Below are 21578 nucleotides of genomic sequence, written 5' to 3' on the forward strand. Positions count from 1 at the left end.
CTTAGTGCTACATTTGATACCATTGACCATCAGATCCTATTGCAGAGACTGGAATATTTCATTGGCATTAAAGGAACCGCTCTAAGCTGGTTTAAGTCCTATTTATCAGATCAATTTCAGTTTGTACATGTTAACAATGAGTCCTCCATGCATGCCAAAGTTAGTCATGGAGTTCCTCAAGGATCTGTCCTCGGACCAATCCTCTTCACTTTAAATATGCTTCCTTTAGGCAATATTATCAGGAAATATTCCATAAGCTTTCATTGTTATGCAGATGATACTCAGTTATATCTATCGATCAAACCAGATGAAACTCATCAGTTAGCTAAACTTCAAATGTGCCTTCAGGATGTTAAAACCTGGATGACCTGTAATTTTCTAATGTTAAACTCAGATAAAACTGAAGTTATAATTCTGGGGCCTAAGCACTTCTGTGACGCATTATCTAACGATATAGCTTCCCTTGATGGCATTGCCCTGGCCTCCAGCACCACTGTGAGTTATCTTTGATCAGGACATGTCGTTTAAGTCTCACATTAAGCAAATTTCAAGGACCGCCTTTTTTCACCTACGTAATATTGCGAAAATCAGGAACATCCTGTCTAAAAATGATGCAGAAAAACTAGTCCATGCATTTGTTACTTCTAGGCTGGATTACTGCAATTCTTTATTTTTAGGCTGCTCGAAAAAGTCCTTTAAGACTCTTCAGCTGATTCAGAATGCTGCAGCACGTGTTCTGACAGGAACCAGGAAAAGAGATCATATTTCTCCTGTCTTAGCTTCTTTGTATTGGCGCTGTGGAGCTGTGGAGTCTGGATCTGTGTCTGCAGGTCACCTGCTGCCCCCGTGTTCCTGCTCGACACCCTCTGCTGCAACGACTATTGTTACAAGTCCTATTCTTATTATTGTTATTATAATCATTAACATTACGATTGTTATCATTAACACTACTATAAATATCTGTACCATTTTTCATTTAGTCTATAGCAACATCACCTTTACTGTCTCTACCTCTGTGTGTATATTGTGTAGGCTGCCTCCCTCCCCTCCCTCTCTCCTTCCATCCCTCTCTTTTTCTCTCTGTTCCTCTCCTGCCCTCTCTCTCTCTCTCTCTCTCTCTCTCTCTCTCTCTCTCTCCTTCACCCCAACCGGTCGAGGCAGATGGCCGCCCACCCTGAGCCATGGTTCTGCTCGAGGTTTCTGCCTCTTAAAAGGAAGTTTTTCCTTGCCTCTGTCGCCTAGTGCTTGCTCTTGGTGGGAACTGTTGGGCTTCTGTATATAACATCATAGAGTACGGTCTAGACCTGCTCTTTTATGAAAAGCGCTGTGAGATAACTGTTGTTGTGATTTGGCACCATATAAATAAAATTGAATTGAAATTGAATTGAATACTGAACAAACGTTTGCGGCATAATCCCGCAACCCTGTGTGCTTTCACAAACTGTATTTACTGCAACCAGCAACATAGAAAAAGACATCACGTGTCAATACAACACCAGCATGCCGTCTGTGGCTTTTCACACAGACTTTAGCACAGCGAGCTGAAAGCAGCCTGGAGTGTTTCTAGCATTTAGCTAGCTAGCTTCCACTGGAATATGGCGACATTCAGTAGGTGTAGTAACCAACCCAACAAAATGAAAAAACACAGATGAAAAAGGAGGCTAGACTTCCTGGACCGTGCAAAGGGGGAGATTGTAACGTAAAAAGTGAGCAGTCTGATGAGGAGATTTCAGATAAATGATTAAATTGCATCTTGTAAGTTAAGAAAACAATTCACTGTTTTATGTCTTATGTACATTTTCGTTTGGTTCAAATTTAACTCTTCTTTAAGTTTGTATTTGACATTATACCTTATTATCTCAAATGAAAGGACTCAAACAAATCTATATGTGACACAACAAGGCAATTTATTATTTTGAACAGTAAAAATATTTGGCTGTTGGATTTTTTCATCTACCAGTCCCATTGGCAGGTGAGCCGAAATCTTAATTTCCACTTCTGATTTGAGCCCAAAATCATAAACTGCCCAAACACACACAAAACCGTGTTTTAACTGCCATGATATCTTACTGTATTATACAAACAGAAAAAGTTTTTAGTTGCATTATCACTTCTGGACTGGAGTGTTGCTCCTCCTTATAAATAAAAAATAGCCTCTGTTAATCTCACGGGGAAATGACAATATTCTCAACACACTCGTTTGTAGGGGGGCTGCTTTATTTTTGCAAGTCGATCCTGTGACATGACAAGTTTTAACTTTATTCAGGAGATTTTGGGTAACTTTGCATAAGTGTGTGTTTCAGAGCATAGCGACAAAACAATGAAGCAACGCTATCTGTCAGTCGAGCTTTTCCAAAACTCTAACGTTACGTTTAATTAGATTTTACTCCAGACAGAAAGGTGTGTGAGAGGTAACATTTACTTGCAGAACAAGCCGCTGAAAAACACAGCTGAATATCTGAACTCAACTTTGTACAGTCTGCCGAACTGTCTAGTACCGCAAGCTACGTAACTTTGAAGTGAAGAAGAAAGAATAAAGGGGGAGCGACTGCAGGGAAATAACACAAAGAACAGTCAGAGGCTGCGCTGAACACAAACCCTCAAAAACACTCGGTGCTTCCATTGCTAGCTAGCATACAGTTAGTATATTGTCTGTTTGGGGCAAGCGGGAAGCTTCCAGTCAGAGACCTGCGGCAAACGCGGAAGTCCCTTAAACCTGCATTCTATCGAACGGCCAGCAGGGGCGACTCTTCCGGTTGCAAAAAGAAGTCCAGCTCCATTAGAAATAATGGGAAAATGACCCTACTTCTCAGCTGATTTATTCCCTCAGTAAACACTTTCCTAATGAGTTTACGGTCTCAGTCGCTAGTTTCAAGTCTTCTTCAACACAGCATGATGTTCATTTAGTAAATTATGGTCCCACTTAGAGGAACATAGACCAGAAAGCAGGGGAGGCTTCAGGGCGGGATTATCGGTGATTGACAAGTATTTACCATGGCGACCTGTCAATCAGGCTAGAGTGACTCGTACCCTCTGCACTGTGTAAATTTAACGTGCCGTTGAAAAAGCTTGTTAGGAGTTGGTTGTTCACTTTCTGTGGTGAGTACATTTAGTTTTAAGACTGTTATTAAATGACAGTTAACGTGAATTACAGATGCACCTAGCCAAGCAAGCTAGCTAGCTCCACATGGAGGCTTCAAAACAGTAGTCCACAAACGGCATGACGCCATGATGACTACGTCCACTTCTTATATACAGTCTATGGTTTGGGGCAAATTAACAAAAACGCCCCACGGGTCAAATTTGAATGACAAAAGGTGAAAATGTGATTCTCTGTCTGTGTGAGCTGCCATGAAGAACCTGTAGGACCATTACTTGTCAGAAGGCTAATCAGTTCTGATGGTTTATCTTTTTTTAGTCTTATCAGTAGAGGAGCAACAAATCTTAAGGCTGGCACTAGGGGAGAGGTCATGCATTAAAATATAAAAGGTTCCTTGTTCCTTCCTGAAGAACGGGAATATTTAGAAGAAATGTGATTGCTCGTCTGGCCTGTACTGCGTGTTATGTAATGTTATGTGTGTGCAGATGCTACTGTATAGCTGTATCAGAAATATTCACTATGTTTGGTATGTCTGTGAACCAGTTGACCTGCTGCCGTCACACTGAGGGAACATACACACACGTACACACCACATTTATGCCCTTTGAATGTTTTTTTTTTTTTTTTTTTTACAGCTTTTGTGTGACATCCAATGAAAAAGACGACCACTTTCTTTTTAAAATTGTGTTTTGGGCTAGAATTACGAATGAAAGCCAGATCTAGAGAAGACTTTTGGCTAGGACAGACCAACCCCCTTACCCTAACCCCTAACCATCACAGGGGTTTGTGCCTAAACCTAAGTCAGTGAATGTATGCATGTCGACCGGCTAACCCTACCAGCACATCGGCCATGAGGCAAAGCACTAGCAAACAGATGCTGAAGGGTACCTTTTGCATACAACAACTACCCAAAAGGTACTACAGATTTGACAGTACAATAACTTTGTCACGCTGTCTCAAAGTGTCGGTAATTGACCCTTCGCTAAGCCACGCCCCGAACATGCGGCTGGCCAATCACAGCGCAGTATAGGCCTTGCTCTAACTGAGGTCCGACACTTTCATGGCTGCGCTCTGTTGACTCCAATGCAAAAAGAGTTCTAGCTTTTTTTTGCCGTATGCCGAAGTACAATTTATTCTCTTTCCAAAACCTAAAACAAATCCGGAAAAATGTAGGTTGTGGATTGTTCCTAATGTAATGATAGTTAGCTAACGCTAGCTAACTTACAACTGAATGTAACATTGTTTTTTAATGATTATGAACAGAGACCCACCCAGCTGTACAGGAACAATGTTGATCCTTAATATCATTGTCCTCTTTCTCAATAGTGAGGTAATACGGTAGTTCACTTTTACCCTGTGATCGATCGGCTTTAGCTTCTTCATTATTTTTCTTCAGTCAGTTTAAGTCTGTTCGACAGCCTGAATACAACCTTCAAATGCACAATGCAACTGCAAAACTGTCTGCTTCTTCCAAAAATGAGACAATATTTCTCTGGGGAGTGCAGTTATAAACAGTGGCAGCGCCGTGCTAAAAGTCCGACAGTTTGTTGGACTTAGCAACAGTAACTAAGGGGGGCGTGGCTTAGCGAAGGGTCAGTCGATGCTCTGAGATGAGAACATGTTGAAATGAAAAGTCTAAGGAGGTGGATGGGTGGGCCAGACACTGGACTTTAACCAAGTTTGTTTTCCGTGTGAAACAAAAAGTCAACATAAAATTTTTTTATTCACGTTACATAGGTTACGTAGGTTATGTAAGTTGCATAATTTACACAAGTAATGTTACTAACGTACGCAAGGTAAGTCATGCACTGATGTTATTTTAACCCAAACCAGGATATTTCCCTAAACCCAAGGAAGTACTTTTGGTGCCTCAACCTCACCAAATTGCAGCGTTTGTTTCATGTTTCGCAATGTTAACCACGTGCTGTTTCACATTAACCAGTAGTGGTCGAGTATATATATACACTTCTGTTACATAGCAGACAATATAAATTAATACAGAATCAATTATAAAAAAGGGTCAACAGAAATAAACTATAATCAATGGAGCAGTGCTGAGGATGAATTTAAGAGGCTGATAGGCCAGCTAAAGCTAGTTAAAGGGTGAAGTTGGAGATATGTTTTGTTGATATGTTGTTAAGATCTTTTCCTAAACATAAAGGTGTTTCAAATGGACGCTGAAGACTACATATTAAAAATATGTTTCATACAGATGCTGAAGGGTACCTTGTGCATCAAATACAGACGCTTTGTCCGGCTTTCTTAAATCAGTCTTGGTTTTTCTTGTCCACAAATGCCAGGAAATGAAAACAAACCCAGCAACAGTCCATCTCTAAATGCTTTCTGACTTCCTGGTTCTGGCTTTCAGCTTTTAGCCCAGTGATTCCTACCAAAGATGTAATTCTGTAATAATAAAAAAAACACCTCACAAATATAAAGTTTCAGTTTTTAAAAAGGCTCAGTAATTTTCTAAAACAGCTGCTCACTGTAGTTTTTTAGCAAACAAACAGCAGAATAGCGCATTTGTTCTGTTTAGCATGAGAAATGGCAACTACAACTGCTTTCTTACTGAATTCATGTGAATAAAATCTGTTCACAGTGAGGTCAGTGAAGTATACAGACTGACTGGAACACTGTAGAAATATGTTGCTGATGAATTTCTTAACTTCCATTGTGTTGGCGTAGAAGCAGAAATCTCAGAGACAGATATCTCAAAACTTGAACAAAGAAACCAAAACTTTGAATTCGACAATAAACGTGTATGGGGGAAGAGAGAAAGTACGTTTTCGCTGTTACTTTGGGGGAACTGACCCTTTTAAGCTGTGACTCTGAGGATCTCTTCCGCTGAAACGTGTGTATACTTGTGTACATGCTGTACTCACATTGTAGGAGAACTTCACATACGTACATCACATGTATCCCCCTCTGTTTCTCTTTCTCTTTCACACACACTGAGTCGGCTGTGCATATCTAAAGCTGGAGGCTGTTACAGTTTGTACTACACCACATGTTTTTTTTTTATCTAATCTTTGTGCTGATATGAATGAACTCAAAGCCCTTCATATGACTGAGTTGAACTCCCTCCGTAGCCGTTTCAAGGTGTCCTCTGTAGCATTTTACTCTCAAAAAAGATGAGTATGTTAATCATTGTATGATATTAATAATAACAATAATAATAACTTAAATTTATAAATTGCCTTTCCTGAAACCAAAGGACACGTTACAGAATAGGCTGTACATGACATGACAGCAAACTAATCGGAGACAAAAACTGAGGAAGCAGCTATAGGGGAGTTTGTTGGCTGTGGTGAGCAAGTGGTGTCTGAGGGTTTTTTTAAGCATGTCCAAGTGTTTCAGGTCGGGGAGGTGCTGTGGGGCGAGGGCGTGAAGGGATTTGTAAGTGAGAAGGAGGATTTTGTAGTTAATGATGAACAATGAAACCAACACCGGGCGTAAGTGTGAGACGGGGAAGTCTGCTGTACAGCACACAGCAGGAAGAGGAACGACTCAGACAGACGTCAGCGCTGCAAGAAGAAACTGAAGGGTCATTAGTTAAAAAAGTGGAACCTGCCTTAACTTTAAACGTCATGTTACTGTCATGGCTATTACCTGTTGTTCCTTCTGTTTTCCAGCCACAAGCTCTGCCTGCCATTTCTTTTCCTGTCCAGGACTACTCCTCCTCGCCTTCAGCCATCACCTGACTCCCACACCCTCCTGCACTCCTGTTCCTAAACCCCTAATCTCCCTAAACCTACCTGACACTCATCGTCTGAATCCCAATCTCCACACTCACATGGCTAAGGTCTTTGTTGCAAAGACTTTTTGAGGCTTTTAAGCACCTTTTCCAAAAGTACACATCTTTGTAGACTTTGCAGACGGTCCCTTCAGGGCCTCGTCCGTAAAGAAAGTAAAAAATGTAATATTAAAAAGTCCCAAACTCACAGTTGTTTTGCCGTAGTTAAGGTAACGTAACATGATATATTCAAAGTGCTGTCCCATTATACCATTTTCCCACACTTAAGCACGTACCAGGTGAATACAACTTTGAGGGTTCAGGGCAATTGGGCTTTAAGGTGCCTCCCTTTTCTCTGAACTCACTGCTGCTCTTGTCTAAGTTTTTTCTGCGGTATGAGGTATTTGTCCTTGTGTGCTAACACCAACATGAGCAAAGTTTCCACCAAAAGTACCCTGCAGGAACAATTTTTCAAGGAACTAAGGCCACACTTACATGGGTATTTTTATAAACTGAGTTTTCCCTTCTTCCTTTAAAAAAATCTCTGTCTACACAAAAACACTCTAACTATCAAGCACTGTCAAACCACCAGGTGGCCATGTGACCCTAACCGTAATGCCATGTTGGCCAATCAGAGCCTGTTAAAATCATAAACAAAGCAGGCAGTGGCCACAATCTGACATCACAGCAGATAACGGCCTCTGATGTCGCAAGACAAAAACTCCGGTTTTACTGTAAACATGACAACACAGCATACAGCGTTACATAAAATCTTCACCCTGGCAGGGGTTTTCAAAAATGTTCGGTTTCAGTGACCTGAAGGTCATCCAGTTGTTGGATGTTTTTACTGTGACAAACGCCGAACAGGCATCATTATTTAGTAAGGTCACTATCCATGAGCAAAATGTAGATATGAACATCAAATTTGATTGTAATATAATAAAAAAACATTCTTGACCACTAAAAATGTTTAAGTACAATGAAGAGACACCCGTTTTAAGTTCATAAGAAATGTAATAATAAACTGGATAAAGCCATCAGAAAGAAATACAGATGTCTGTGAAGAAGGTTAAAGTCAAGGGCAACTGGACTTGGTTGATGATACTAGAAGACGTTTCGTCCCTCATCCAAAGGACTTCTTCAGTTCTGACTGACTGGTAGGTTTTTTAGCCTTTATTTGTTTACATTTTGGCAAATTGTCCCCATTTAAAGTAGCTGAATTAGCTGTTAGCAGCTCCGGTTAGCAGTGTACCTGTGGATGTACAGAGAGCTACCACTGGATGATACTGAAGAAAACTTGAAGATTCTTAGACAAGTTCTGCAATGTTCCTTTCTCCTTTGATTTCTAAGTGGATTTATTGACATTTAAATGACATAACTGTGTGTTTCATGTCTGTGTTTAGATTTGACTGAGTTATGACTCTGAAAAGGATTTGACTCAAATTCACCTCACGCAGAAGCATATCTTTTATCTTTGTCCTGCTGAATGTCCATGTCTGCTACAGAGCATATCTTGTCATTCACAGATAGTTAACAATAATAACGAGTTCAATTTCTGAGTGCTTTCCAAATAGGGCTAAAGGGGGAAATGCTTTTTGGACCGCAGGGTTTTTGGCTGCTGGGACAAACTGGCATTAAGTCTGAGTGGCAGCGCTGGATCCAGTTCACTTCTCACCTGTACCTGAAGCATAACACCCACATCAACACACCCACTTGTGTGTCTGTTTACTTTAGTTTGTTTTTGAATGCAGTGCTCCTTACAGTCTGAACATCCTGTAACTTTCAAGATAATCAGCAGTAACACTGACTCACTAAATAAGATCAGGAACAACACAGAATCATAAAAACACACATCAAGTGCTCAGATATCATATCAAAGATACCAGCCTAACAGATCCACCCTATAATACTCATGAAACATTAAATCAATAAAACATCCACCCAGCAATAAAACCTGTCAAACAGCAAACCAATAAAAGCAGCCATCATGTAATGACAACAAAATCTGAGGAGTGCTGAGTTTTCATAACATAAAACAAAATGTCCTCACTCTAAAACTTTAATTCTAAACCGTCCTCACAAACATAGAATAACAACAGCACACACACACACACACACACACACACACACACACACACACACACCCGCACACATCTTTAAGAAGCTTGTTGTAAACACTGCCACGTTTTCTGGACTGGCCAGTTAGGTAGCTCTAACAGTCAAAATATGTGTGCTGCATGTGCCTCAGTCAAGCTGAAGCACACACACACACACACACACACACACACACACAAACACACACACACACACACACACACACACACACACACAAACATATTATCTATATCTCCCTACATGGTCAAAAACAAACAGCTTAAATCAAATTGTTTTTATTTTTTTAAATAATTCATTTAAATGTTTTACCTGCTACTGTAACATCAGTGGCGGTTGTAGTAACAGTACTACAGTAGTTGCAGTAGTGTTTGTACAGAATCAATATTTTCCCATTGGCCTTTCACAATTAAAAAAATCATTAGAATATAATATGTTCATTGTTTCAGTTCCAGAAATTGTAGGTTACTGTCATTCTTAAAAATCATAACCATCTTTAGTGTCTATCTTACAGTAATAGAGCATCAATGAGTCTAGTAATAATAATAATAATCAGTATAATAATAATAATACATTGAAAAAGAAATATTTATTACTGATGAACTAATGAGAATATAACATAAAGGGTGTTCAGCAGTACCGTCTGCTGCCACCGGAGGGCAGCATGTGTTTATGACATATAAAGTGCAAATCTGCTGCTCAGTGTGGCACTGCATCCACGACTGATCTATTATTTGTGTGAGTGTAGCCTATGTGTGTGTGTATTACAGTGTACATGAAACACCACCTTTCATGTTGTTTTTCTTGGAAAGTGCGGATGTGTGATTCTGTCTTACATGTGTGGAATCTGACTTTCCATCTCTCTCTCACTCTAGAGAGACATATGCACTGACCACTGTATTAGGTACATTAGATTTGGACTGTGGTTTAGATATATAACACTGTGTAATGTGTTTGCACCTTTCTAGTCTTTGTGACCACTCAAAGCGCTGTAACATAACATCACATTCACAATTATACACATTCATTACTGGTGGAACAGCCACAAGAGGCAGTTTGGGGTTCAGTATCTTGCTCAAGGACGCTTTGATGCGGATTTAACCGCCGATCTTTCGATTAACAGGCAACCCGCTCTATCTCCTGAGCCACAGCTGCCCCCATTGTTATCATGAGCAGAGATAATTACTGTTTCTAAAGAGACAAAGAAAAAGTCAGTAGATCTATTCATGCCCTTTTCCATTAAATATTTTATGGTTCTGGCACTTAAGCCTTGTTTTTTATAGGCCTATAAAACACTTTGTGATGTCTTTTTATTCTGATTGGAGAAGTAACAGCATTTTTACTGTACTCCTTCTAAAAGTAGAAATCATCTGACACGTGATCCCCGCCTCCTTGAAACAGACTTTCAGTCCTAAGGGGTTCTGACTTCAGGATCTTAAACTTGTTTCAGGGTCACTTGTACATCAGCTGCGCTGCAGCTCTTCTTTTTACAAGCATCTTTCAAATTCAAATGAATGTGGAAATGTGTTTGAGTGCGCTGTCAATAACAATAAGGCAGCTGAAAGTTCTGGCTGCTGGCGTGCTGAAGATGCTGCATCAAGTCAGAGTTTAGGTTTCAGGCAAAGAACCCAGAAGCAGTTACTAGTGTGAGGAGTACCTTATGTTTTTTTTATTGTTGTATTTCCTGTTTTATTATACTTCCACACTGTCTGTTCCTGGTCATTTTCCATTTGTTCTGTGCTTCCTCTTTTAGTTTGAAGGTTTCTGCCTCTTGAGTCTTGTCCTGTCTTGCTTCTTGTTGGTCCTGATCGTCTTGTTGTGAGTTGTTTCCACCTAAGCCTCCTGTGTACATCTTTGCATTAGTTGTTGTTCAGTGTCCCAGCCTGCTTTCTGTTCCTGGATGTGTATTACTGTGTTTTTTTGTCTTTTGTCTCTCACCTGCCTCCCCCACTTGGAAACTGCTTTTCTCTGGTTTCTGGGCTGTGGATTTCTTTTGCTTTTGAACTACCTGCCTCACCATTTGTGTAGGTTTTGTGCTCCATCTTGAGTGCTGGTCCTCTGTGGCTGCTGGGCTGTGGCCCCAAAGAATCTCCACATGTATTAATGTCCCATATCCCAATGTTTCCCAAAGTATGTCAGGCTGAATTAGGGTGAATTATTTATTTTAAAAAATGCACAAGAGATATAGAATATTTAAATTTAATGGTGCATCCATAATATACAGTGCTGCTGTGAATATTTCATTCAGAGCTTTAAATACACTGATACATATACTGACCTCTGAAACCAGCTGTGCAGCAAGTTTATTAAGACACTGTACAGATTGAAGACTCCCTGTACTCAAAAGACTGGAGAAACTTAAAGTAGACAGAACTACAGTTGCATTTATTAATAAAATGATTTACCTTCAGTCATCCAAAGAGAACTATTATATATTATTCAGATTATTCTTCCTCATCATTAATGTAAAGCAGGATGTTGCTTCTGTAGCTGTTGAGCATTTTGAACTATTTTGTATCAGACTGCAGCTAATGATTATTTTTATTATGGATCAATCTGTTGACGATTTTCTCCATGAATCAATTTACTGAAATTCTGAAAACAGTGAGAAATGCTGTCACAATTACCCAGGGCCTGAAATTACCCCTTTATAATGCTTGCTTTGTGGGAAAAAAAACCTTAATACAAATAATTGAAAATAGTTGAAAAGGAAAAACATATTCACATTTGTGAAGCTGGGACCATGAAATGCTTTTATATGAAAAATGTCTTGAACGATCAAAGTTGTTGCCAGTTAATTTCAATGTCAATCTAATAATCATGTCAGCTTTACTTTTTGCTGTAAAATTGTTGAGTAGTTTAAACAATAACAAAACATTTTGTATGTAAAAATCTTAATTTGTAAAGTAACCAGTAACTTTAAGCTGTCAAACAAAAGGTAAAAACAGTAGAAAGTAGAATATTTCCCTCTTAGATGTGGTGCTGTAGAAGTAGAAAGTGGCAGAAAACACTCAAGTAAAATACAAGTACCTCAAATGGGTACATGAGTGTAGTATTTGAGTAAATTTATTTAGTTACAATCATCCATCTTGGAGGAGTCTTGATGTGTTGGTCCCTTCTCAAACCCAGAGGTAGAGACTCCGTCCTCTGTGGACTGCTGCATTCACAGGGCATACACGTCCGCTTATGATAATATTTTGTAACGCTGCCATTCTTCTTCTTGAAGACATTCCCAGGGTTCCCACTCTTTTCTACAGATCATTTTCCAAGACTTTTTACTGATGGTGATCAGGTACACAATGTTCCTCTCTGTGGAAGTCTTAGTTTAAAGACTGCAGTCTGTGGCTACAGCTTATCTATGAAACCATCTGTTACATGTGTAGAAATGATGACAAATTGTTTTAATTCTTATTTTTTATAGTATTGCCATCGTACTTTTTTGTTTCTTTTGGAAAGCCTTTTATGTTCTGTGCTTTGCAAGTGCTTTTCTAATGAATTAAATTGTAACCACTGCCTACTAACAAATCCCAACATAACTCCAGGGTATTTTCGCATCACTGCCGCAACATAATGTAAAAATTAATCCATGACATTTTATATTTTCTCTTTTCCATGACTGGAAAATTGATCAAATGTTTTCCAGGTTTTCCAGGGCGCATGCAAGTCCAGATCTTGTATGACTAAAACGAAAAAAAGGGCTGTGAGTTACTGCAGACATCGTACAGAAAGGCTGAATTAAAACATACGGTGTGAGTTAACTCAACATCACACAGTGTCTCCTCAGGGTGAGCTAAACCTCTGATACAGTGACCTCTAGTGGCATTTAGTTCATCTCTACAGGAGCAGATCTGAGGATGGGGTTTCAGAGATTTCGGATTTAGTTGCAGGCAGGTTTAAACCTTAAACTATAGTTTAAGCTATTGACAGAATGACAGCAGCGATGTGTTTCAAAGCTAGACTGTATAGCGCAACACTGTTTGCAGTAAAATCTCAACACGGTTCCTTTAATATCTGATGAGGGAGAGGTGTGTCCGTGTGTTCACCTGCACATTGTGAGCCGCCTCTGTCCGGCGTTAAACAACCAGGATGAACTCCTGTGCTGTCGCTGTGTTCAGCTGATAGGACGTGATTGTATGTCCTGTCTTCTTCATGTTCTACTACACCCTCCTCCTCCTCCTCCTCCTCTATCTGACTGGATTTTTCACGCTGCACAGTGAGGAGTGAGCTTTTAAAAAAAACATTGGATTCACTTCTTTTTAAGCAGCAGCTCGCTTGTCCATCGTGTTGCATCATCTTCAAAAGCTGAGTTCGACAAGGCCGAGTCGCTCGCTCACTCGGCTGTGTAACCATCGCCGGGTCTGCCGTGTGATAGGGCTGATGGGTAATGAGGGGGTGAATCACGGGGCTTGGTGTGACAGCAGAGGGACACACACAAAAACACACACACAGATTCATGCATTTCCTAACTTCCCTTCAAGCGAAAACAATAACACTCAGGTTTCCTCACAAAAGGTAATTACTGAGATGCATAAGCAGCACACGCACACACTGTTTAAACTGAACATGACACATGACTGAGGTTCCCTGGTTACAGGTTTTTCTAGTTCTCACTAAAACAGAGTCAAAGTTTAAAAAATTTAAAGTGATTTTTATTTGAATTGCACGTTAGCAGACATCTAAAAGTTGTTCTTCTTCCACTGTTCAGCACAGTTTACAGTAAACACATTCCTCTGGCGGTGAAGACAACAAGTGACAAGAAAGTGAAGAGAAAATGGAGAGAAAAGAAAAACTTTATGAGCCAAAGTTCCTCCAAGTCAGTGAATACATGAAAGCAACATAAAAAGTAGACCATGCAGGTAGACTGGGAATGTGGATACCAAAACAAATCTGTAGAATAAAAGTGGGAATGTAACTAACGTGGATGTAAATGTTTTCATTACAGCACCTCTTAAAGGTACAATGTGTTTCAGAAAATAATGAGCTGCAGACATTCAAAGTAATTCAAAACGACATGAATACACACAAACGTGTTCATTACTGTTGTACACACGCGTGCTTATACTACAAATAACACACACACACAGGATCAGACTCGCAGCTGATTTCTCTGTGATTTAGCTTTGTCTGCTTGAACGTGTCACATTGGGCTTTGTCTTACTTACATGAACACACACACATGGTTAAGCCATCATGCGTGTAGTTGCGTGTGTGTGTCTGTGTGTTTTCGCTTGAAGGGAAGTTAGAAAACGAATCTGAGCATAAAGGTGTGTGTGTTTGGTTGTGTCACATCAGTGTGTGTCGCTCGCTGGCCATCTGTCTCTTCTCATCGCACAGATTCAACGTTTCTGCTCTCAGAATCATTTCTGTCTGTTTCCAACATCTGGCTTTTGCTGAAGCTTGTGTGTGTGTGTGTGTCACAATGTGTTTGTTTGGAAATGTGTCATCCTGAGATATCTAGTTTATTTGTCTGACTGAAATTTTTAGGCTTGGCGTTGTCTGTCCAGACTTTGTTCTCAAGTAAACTATCTTAATTAATCAATGTTTTAACATAAAAACTTGGTAGTGACGTGGTGCACACAGCATGAGTCCTTCTTTTAGTTTTCAAAAACTTAAAGAGGTCATATTATGCTTTTTGGCTTTTTCCCTCTCCTTTATTGAGCTATATCTCTTTTTTGTGCATGTAACAGGTTTGCAAAGTGAAAAAGCCCAAAGTCCAGCCCAAAAGGGAGTTCCCATCTCCCACAGAAAACTCTGCTCTGAACTGCCTGAAAACAGCTGGTTTTTCCAGCTTTTACTTCCCTTTCATCCCTGTGACGACACAGTAAAATGCGCGTCATAACGCTCGCCCAGCGGCTCACCACTCTGAAATTCTTGCTCCAGTCCATGTTGCCAAGCTGGTCGGCAACATGTACAGCTGAACCGAAGATGTTTACCGGCTTCTCACGACCCGCCCTTCTCTGCTTCTGATTGGCTAGTAGTCCTTAACTAGGAACTGCGCATGTTCAACTCCCAACAAAGATCATTTAGAGACAAGATGTATTACTCCTTAGCTAAAACGAAGCCTTCAACACAGGGTGAAAAGAGGAGCTGCACTAATGTGCAGTATGACAAAAAATATGGTGTTTTTTGAAATTAAACCATGTAAACCTGTTCTGGTACAACCCCTAAATAGGATTTTGAACCTGAAAATGAGCATAATAACACCTCTTTAAGTTCTTAAATTGGTTCTTAAAATAACCTAGTAGTTTTTTTTTATTTACAGTGAAGTAGGCTACTACTGCTAGAACAGAAAAACAGACTATAATCCTTCTCAAGCCAGTTGGTCAGGAATATCTTCTCTGTTTTGAGTTTATGTTAGAGTAACGTTAGGACATAAAGTCTCTCCCTATCTCGTTTCCACCGTCGTCTTCCTGCAATAACTCACCTCTCACGAGATTTCAGAAAGAGAATTATCCTTGGGCGAGACTTCAGTTTCCTGTTAAAAACAAAGGGGGTCACTGGGAGTCTCTGGTAGGCGTCCTGTCTGTCATGTTGTCAGACACCTGGTATAATACCGTGTTCCAGACTGCTACGAACTGGGAAATTTCCAAGTTGAAATATCCAACGTCAAAGTGTTTCAGGTGCATGACGCCGAAAGTAAACCAGAAACATGACTGACCGTGACAAACTCTTTGTCAAGTGTAAGTTGCACCCTCAGCACTGTCCTTGGTGTTAATTAACATTATGACCATTTTAATGAAAACAAGTGACTGAAGTGGCAATCCTCAAAAGTCAGTAAATGTTGCAGATTATACTTCCAAATGTTTTCAGATGTTTTGGCATCTTATAACTTTTGTGCAGAGAAGATGACTTACAGATTCTTTAGTGTAACCAGCTACCTTACTATATGATCATATGAATTATTATAATTTAAACACATGTAAATATAGTTTATGTTGCCAGTTTAATTGATTGTTTACCATTTACAATGTGTGCTTCCATGAGAGCTGCCCTTGTTGTGTGGCATCATTCGGCTGCTACTGGTGAAATCGGGGTACATATTTTTTCTTCGAGTTCACAAGTAGGAAATCCAACTTCAGATTCAAAGCTTTCTGTAACTACCAGTCATTTCAGCACCAACATATGTGAGAATAGGGCCCAGGTTTGAAAATACAGAAACGACCCCCTGAGCACAGAGAAAGTTTCCCGCTTCAGCAGATAAATGTGAAAACTGTGTTTGTGTCAAACTCTGCTCAGACATCATTCTGCACAGTGAAGCTCAAACATCCAGTAACATATTCTGGAGAGGAGGAGGACATTAAACTAATTAAATTTTTGTCTAAATGTATTATTTGCACAAAAACAATCAGGAAAGTTAAATCTCTGCGTTTCTGTTGAAATAGAAAGATCAAAGATCAAACCTCCTGTCTTCACTTCCCTCTGTGTGTCTGTAGGGGGAGCTGCAGCACCTGCTGTCAGTCTGCCACTCTAACCTTCATCCTCCTGCATCCTGAGACGACGATAAACCCGACCACACACACACTCTGTCCCTGAAACTGATGTCAGTAAAGCTCTGATGGCGGCGTAAAATCCAAGGGTCTGTAATCTAAAAGGAGCCACACACACACGGATGCTTGACGCCAGCCGTCTGTTTGTGATTACAGCGGCTGAAGGTCAGTGTGTGTGTTGATGAAGAGGGTGCTGTGTTGCTGCTGTGACGTCAGCGCTGACTGACAGGTGTGTGGACAGACTGATCAGAGGTCAGCCGTGTGTCTGACATCAATGTATAATTGTAAACAAAGAGAAGGCAGAACTGATCTGCCAAATGTTACAAAAACACGCTGGTTGGGAGAAATATTAAGCAAATCTGACGTCAAATCCTTCTGTATTTCTACACTGTGATATTGTTACTTTCACTTGAGTGAAAGTACTGAGTACCTCTGCTACCACTGGTGGGTCATGGATGTGTGTTTAATAGCAAGAAACTCTGTAATGTAGTTAGCATGGAAGATACATTTGAGCGCAGCAGCACCCAGCATCTCCGCTGATGGACTCTTACTCTTCTTTTTTTACATGCACAATACCTCGGAAACTTTGCACATGTACAGATATACACAATGGATACCATGTTCTATTTTCAATTGTATAAATTGTGTATATTTCATATTATTTGATTCAGGTTTTTGATTATACTTTTATTGTATTTTATTCTTTCAGCTACTCTCTGGCACTACATTCCTCTGTGCTGCTGTGCCAACTTGAATTTCCCCTACAAGGGATTAATAAAGGAACATATTATCTTATCCAGGAACTAATTAATAAGAATAGCCAATTCATAAGCAAATGTTAGCTGCCTTTTCTATATTGTTTTTAACTTAACAGTGACAAAACCGAGCTTCTCCCCATTGGCAGCAAATCCACTTTGACACAGCTTGACAGTTCTTCTCTTGCCATTGATCTCTTCAGTTTCCCTCTCCCCTCAGGTAAAGAGTCTGGGTGTCATCCTTTCATTTCAGTCTGCATTAATCGCCTCTGTCTGTCTCTCTCACTACCTGTACAGCCGTTCTCGTTCACGCCCTGGTTACATCCCTCATTGATTATTAGAATTCTCTTCTCGTTGGTCTTCCTCTCAAATTCATAAATAAACTTCAACGAGTTCAGAACTCTGCTGCCCGTATCATCACCAGAACCCCTTCTATTAATCACTCCTGTCATTTGGCACCTTCATTGGCTCCCAGTTAAATAATTGATTTCAAGATTCTGCTCCTTGCCTTCAAGGCTGTTCCCAACTTCGCTCCTCTGTACCGCACTGACCTCCTTCATATTAACACACCCACCCGTCTTCTTCTTCTGTTCACCTCCCTCCCCCACTGGCCATTTGACCACCATGGGGTTTAGAGCTTCAGCCACTCTGCCCCTCGCCTCTGGAACTCGTCCAGCAGAGATCCGTAACAGTGACTCACTTCGCATTTTCAAATCTCTCCTAAAAACACTTTTTAAACTTTTCATCTGATCGTTGCAATCTTTAGTTTTTATTTGACTATGTTCCCTTACAGATTTTATGCACTGTCATTTAGTTTTTGTCTTGTAAATAAAATAAAATGTATTTAATATATTTTATATATATATATAGCAATATTCTGTTGCATGTAAAAGTCCTAAATTCAAAATTTTACTTAACATAAGCATCAAAATAAAATACCAAAATTATGACTTATGAAAAATGACTCCTTTCAGAATAAGAAATATATTATTGGATTACATGTGTTAATATGTAATCATCACTAATGTTGTTGCTGGTAAAGGTGGTTCTAATTTTAACTATATACTGCCTGTGATTTGCAGGAACCTCTTTCCACCTGGGTCCAGAGTATAACTGGATCAAAGCGGCCTGCGGACAGACATGTCCTGGTTTCTCTGTAGTGTCCGAGGGTTTCTGGAGTTTCAGTGGACCCAAAGATTGCTATGGACCCGAGTACAGACTAGCTAGAGAGAGTAGATTAAGTGTACTTCTCTGTTTATTCTCTTTTCAGAATAATTGTAACTCAGTTATTTGCTCAACCCCTCAGCCTGTTTTCCACAAATAAACTTGCCTCATAATTTATTAGTTGATTGTTGTTGAATTTTCTTTTTTTATTAATCTGAAGCAGAAAAAAATAACCAGTAACTAAAGCTGTGAAATAAATGAAGTAAAATTAGATTTCCCTCTGAGGTGAAGAAGTATAAAGAAGCGTAAAATGGAAATACTCAAGTACCTCTAATGTGAATACCTGTGCAAGAGCTTTTACCTTTGACCAGATCTAAATCATGCACCTGGATCACCTGTCCATGTTAAAATAAGTCCACAGATCTTTACAGAGACCAGGGAGACTAATATAAATGGCAGAAGAGAGTAGAGCTGATCTTTCTTGACTCAGGTATTTTTCAAAAAGCTCTGAGTAAGAGTCTCTGTGGCGTCCAGCCATGCATACCAGAGTGAGTGTGTGTGTGTTTCTCATCTCTTTGCATCTCAGTTGACATCTCCTGCGATCATGCAGTCCGGTTCACTTCATCTGGACATGTATTGTCTGTCCTGCAGATCCTGTTCAGGGTCACCAGAAACTAGAACCCAGAATGCACTGGGTGGTGGTGCAGGTTGACATTCACATGGCCCCGGCAGGTAGTGTCTTTGTTTTGAAGTGACAGTAAGTTGAACAGTTATATTTATTTTATCGTTCGTCTCATTTGCTACTTGTTAATCACTTTCTGTGCAACTGTGGTCAAGACTCTCTGGCGTCACTTTTTAATGCACTGGGTTCACTGGGTTATGTGTAGGGCTCCACGGTTAATGTGAAGCACTCATAGTTTGGTAAGGTTTAGGCACCGAAACTACTTGGTTAGGTTTAAAAAAAACACGTTACTTATTTGACTTTAACGTTCAGTGTGTAATATTTAGGAGGATCTATTGACAGAAATGCAATATAATATCCATAACTATGTTTTCAGTGGTGTGTAAAGACCTCACATAATGAACTGTTATGTTTTTATTATCTTAGGGCCCATGTCCACCAAAGCGTTTTTTTACAAATGCCAGCTGCTCTTCTGAAAACGCCCGGCAGGGGGCGCTAGCGGGCGCAGAGTTTTTTCCGACGTCTTTGGTTGCTATGATACATAAAATCCGTGGTTGCAAGGGGTTCTACCTAACTTTACTGAATGTAAAAATGTCAACACAGAGTAGAGTACTTGCTCTGAATGAAGAAAAGGCTGAAGCAGAGAGGATGGACTCGCCATATGCGGGTTCATGAGATTTTGTGGGCAAGGAAACATCTTGGCGAGTACCACCGTTTGGTCCAAGAGCTGAGCTTGGACGAAGCCCGGTTCCAGGATAGTAACTGTTGCTATGGTGTAGTATTTGTCCCGCCCCTCCTCTACTGTGATTGGACAGCTGAGTAAAAAGTGACAGTGACGAGCGCAGCGTTTTTCCCAAAGCTGAACATTTTTCAACTCTCAGCGACCGGAAAAAGATGCTCAGCGCAGAAATGGATCACATTCTGATAGTGAAACGAGTCATTTTGCTCGGGTTGGTACGGTCAAATACAGTATATCGATCCACCGTTTTACAACAGTTTGCTAGTTACTTCAAAGCACGGGGCACTTTCTGTCGGCTTGGAGGCATTGCAAGGCTACCCAGCCGACCAATCACAGTGCTTACAGTCCGCGTCGTCTCGATGTGTAGTTACATTTTGAGGAGGTGCACATCATGCTGCGTCGTAGGGTAAGGGGCTCCACAGTGTGTAACAAACTGAACATGCGTCCATTTGTGACGATGTGGGAGTGAGAATGGGTTGCTGTGGTCTGTTTTCATCTGCGCTGAGTGCAGTCAGAGGAAAATGAACATTGGTTTTTCCCTGGAAAAATATTTTATTATTCCAGCTAGCAGTAGACAAGTGCAAAATTATGGAAATACTTTATGAGGAAAGGTTTTTCTTCTGAAGTGTTGGAAATGCAATATCACTGAATCTAGGGCTGTATACGAAACCGCCTACTACTTTAGCAGCGTGTACTGATTTGGCCTAAATGTACTATGTATGCAGACAAAAGCAAAATCTGCACTATGCCAAGAATACCCAGATGTCACTCTGATTTGGAATTGTGTAATGTGCATATAATGCATAACCATTCATGGAGAACAGTTATGGTAGGTTGTAGTCTTTACTCGCACACTGTGCTCGTGAATTATGGTTCGTGCATTATGGTATAATGGTTCGCGAACAAACACATACACAAAAGAACCACAAAAGAGATTTGTGTGCGAGTAAAGACTGCAAGCTACCGTAATTGTTCTGCATGAATGGTTATGATTATCGACAAGTTGGTACTTAGCATTAATAAATTAAAGACCAATGTAGACTGAAACCACCAGGAATGTGTCTCACATCACCCGTGTGCATGAGTGCATCCACATCAACAAAATGTGGCCCCCCACACAAAAACTTTAGTCCACAGTGCTTCTTGATGATTCACAGGGTACTTTTAAAAGCTGGTTTTCAGTTCATTTTATATCAAATCAACGGAATAATGCACAGTAGTATGTCAACAGCAAGTCCGCTTCTCATTTAGTCTCACTGATGCTTTGTCTCCAGTCTAAGAGGCTTCAACAGTTCTGGTTTAATCTGAGTACATTTGAAGAAAGAAATGTCAACTTGCTGCCAAATTGTCTATCAGAGTTCATACACTTACAGTGCTTATGTGTCGTTGGAGATTCAGGGAAATATGAAAACCCTGCTAAAGAGGCTTGTTATTTATCTTAACAGAACTAAAATAAGATAAAATAACTGAAACTTTATTTTTTTACTGGCACGCCGAGAATGAGGTGGCTCCTTGTTATTTTAGTAAAAGCTCTTTGTATTATATAACTTCAGAAAAGACACAGGACCCAATTCCCCCGCAGGGATCATTAAAGTTTCATCTAATCTTGAGTCATTGTGGCAGCAGCAGCAAAGGAGTGGATGCACATAAAAATACAATAAATGTGAAAAATGAAGCTGCAGGATTTTAGCAGCACTATTGTTTTTTCAGCCCCAGGTTGAGGTTTGAAGACTTTTTAATAGAATTGCAAAGTGGGAGGAGCTATTCTGGACGCCCTCATTCCAGAAGTCAACGTCTTTTTCATTT

Source organism: Micropterus dolomieu, linkage group LG03, assembly GCF_021292245.1.
Source record: "Micropterus dolomieu isolate WLL.071019.BEF.003 ecotype Adirondacks linkage group LG03, ASM2129224v1, whole genome shotgun sequence".
NCBI lineage: Eukaryota > Metazoa > Chordata > Actinopteri > Centrarchiformes > Centrarchidae > Micropterus > Micropterus dolomieu.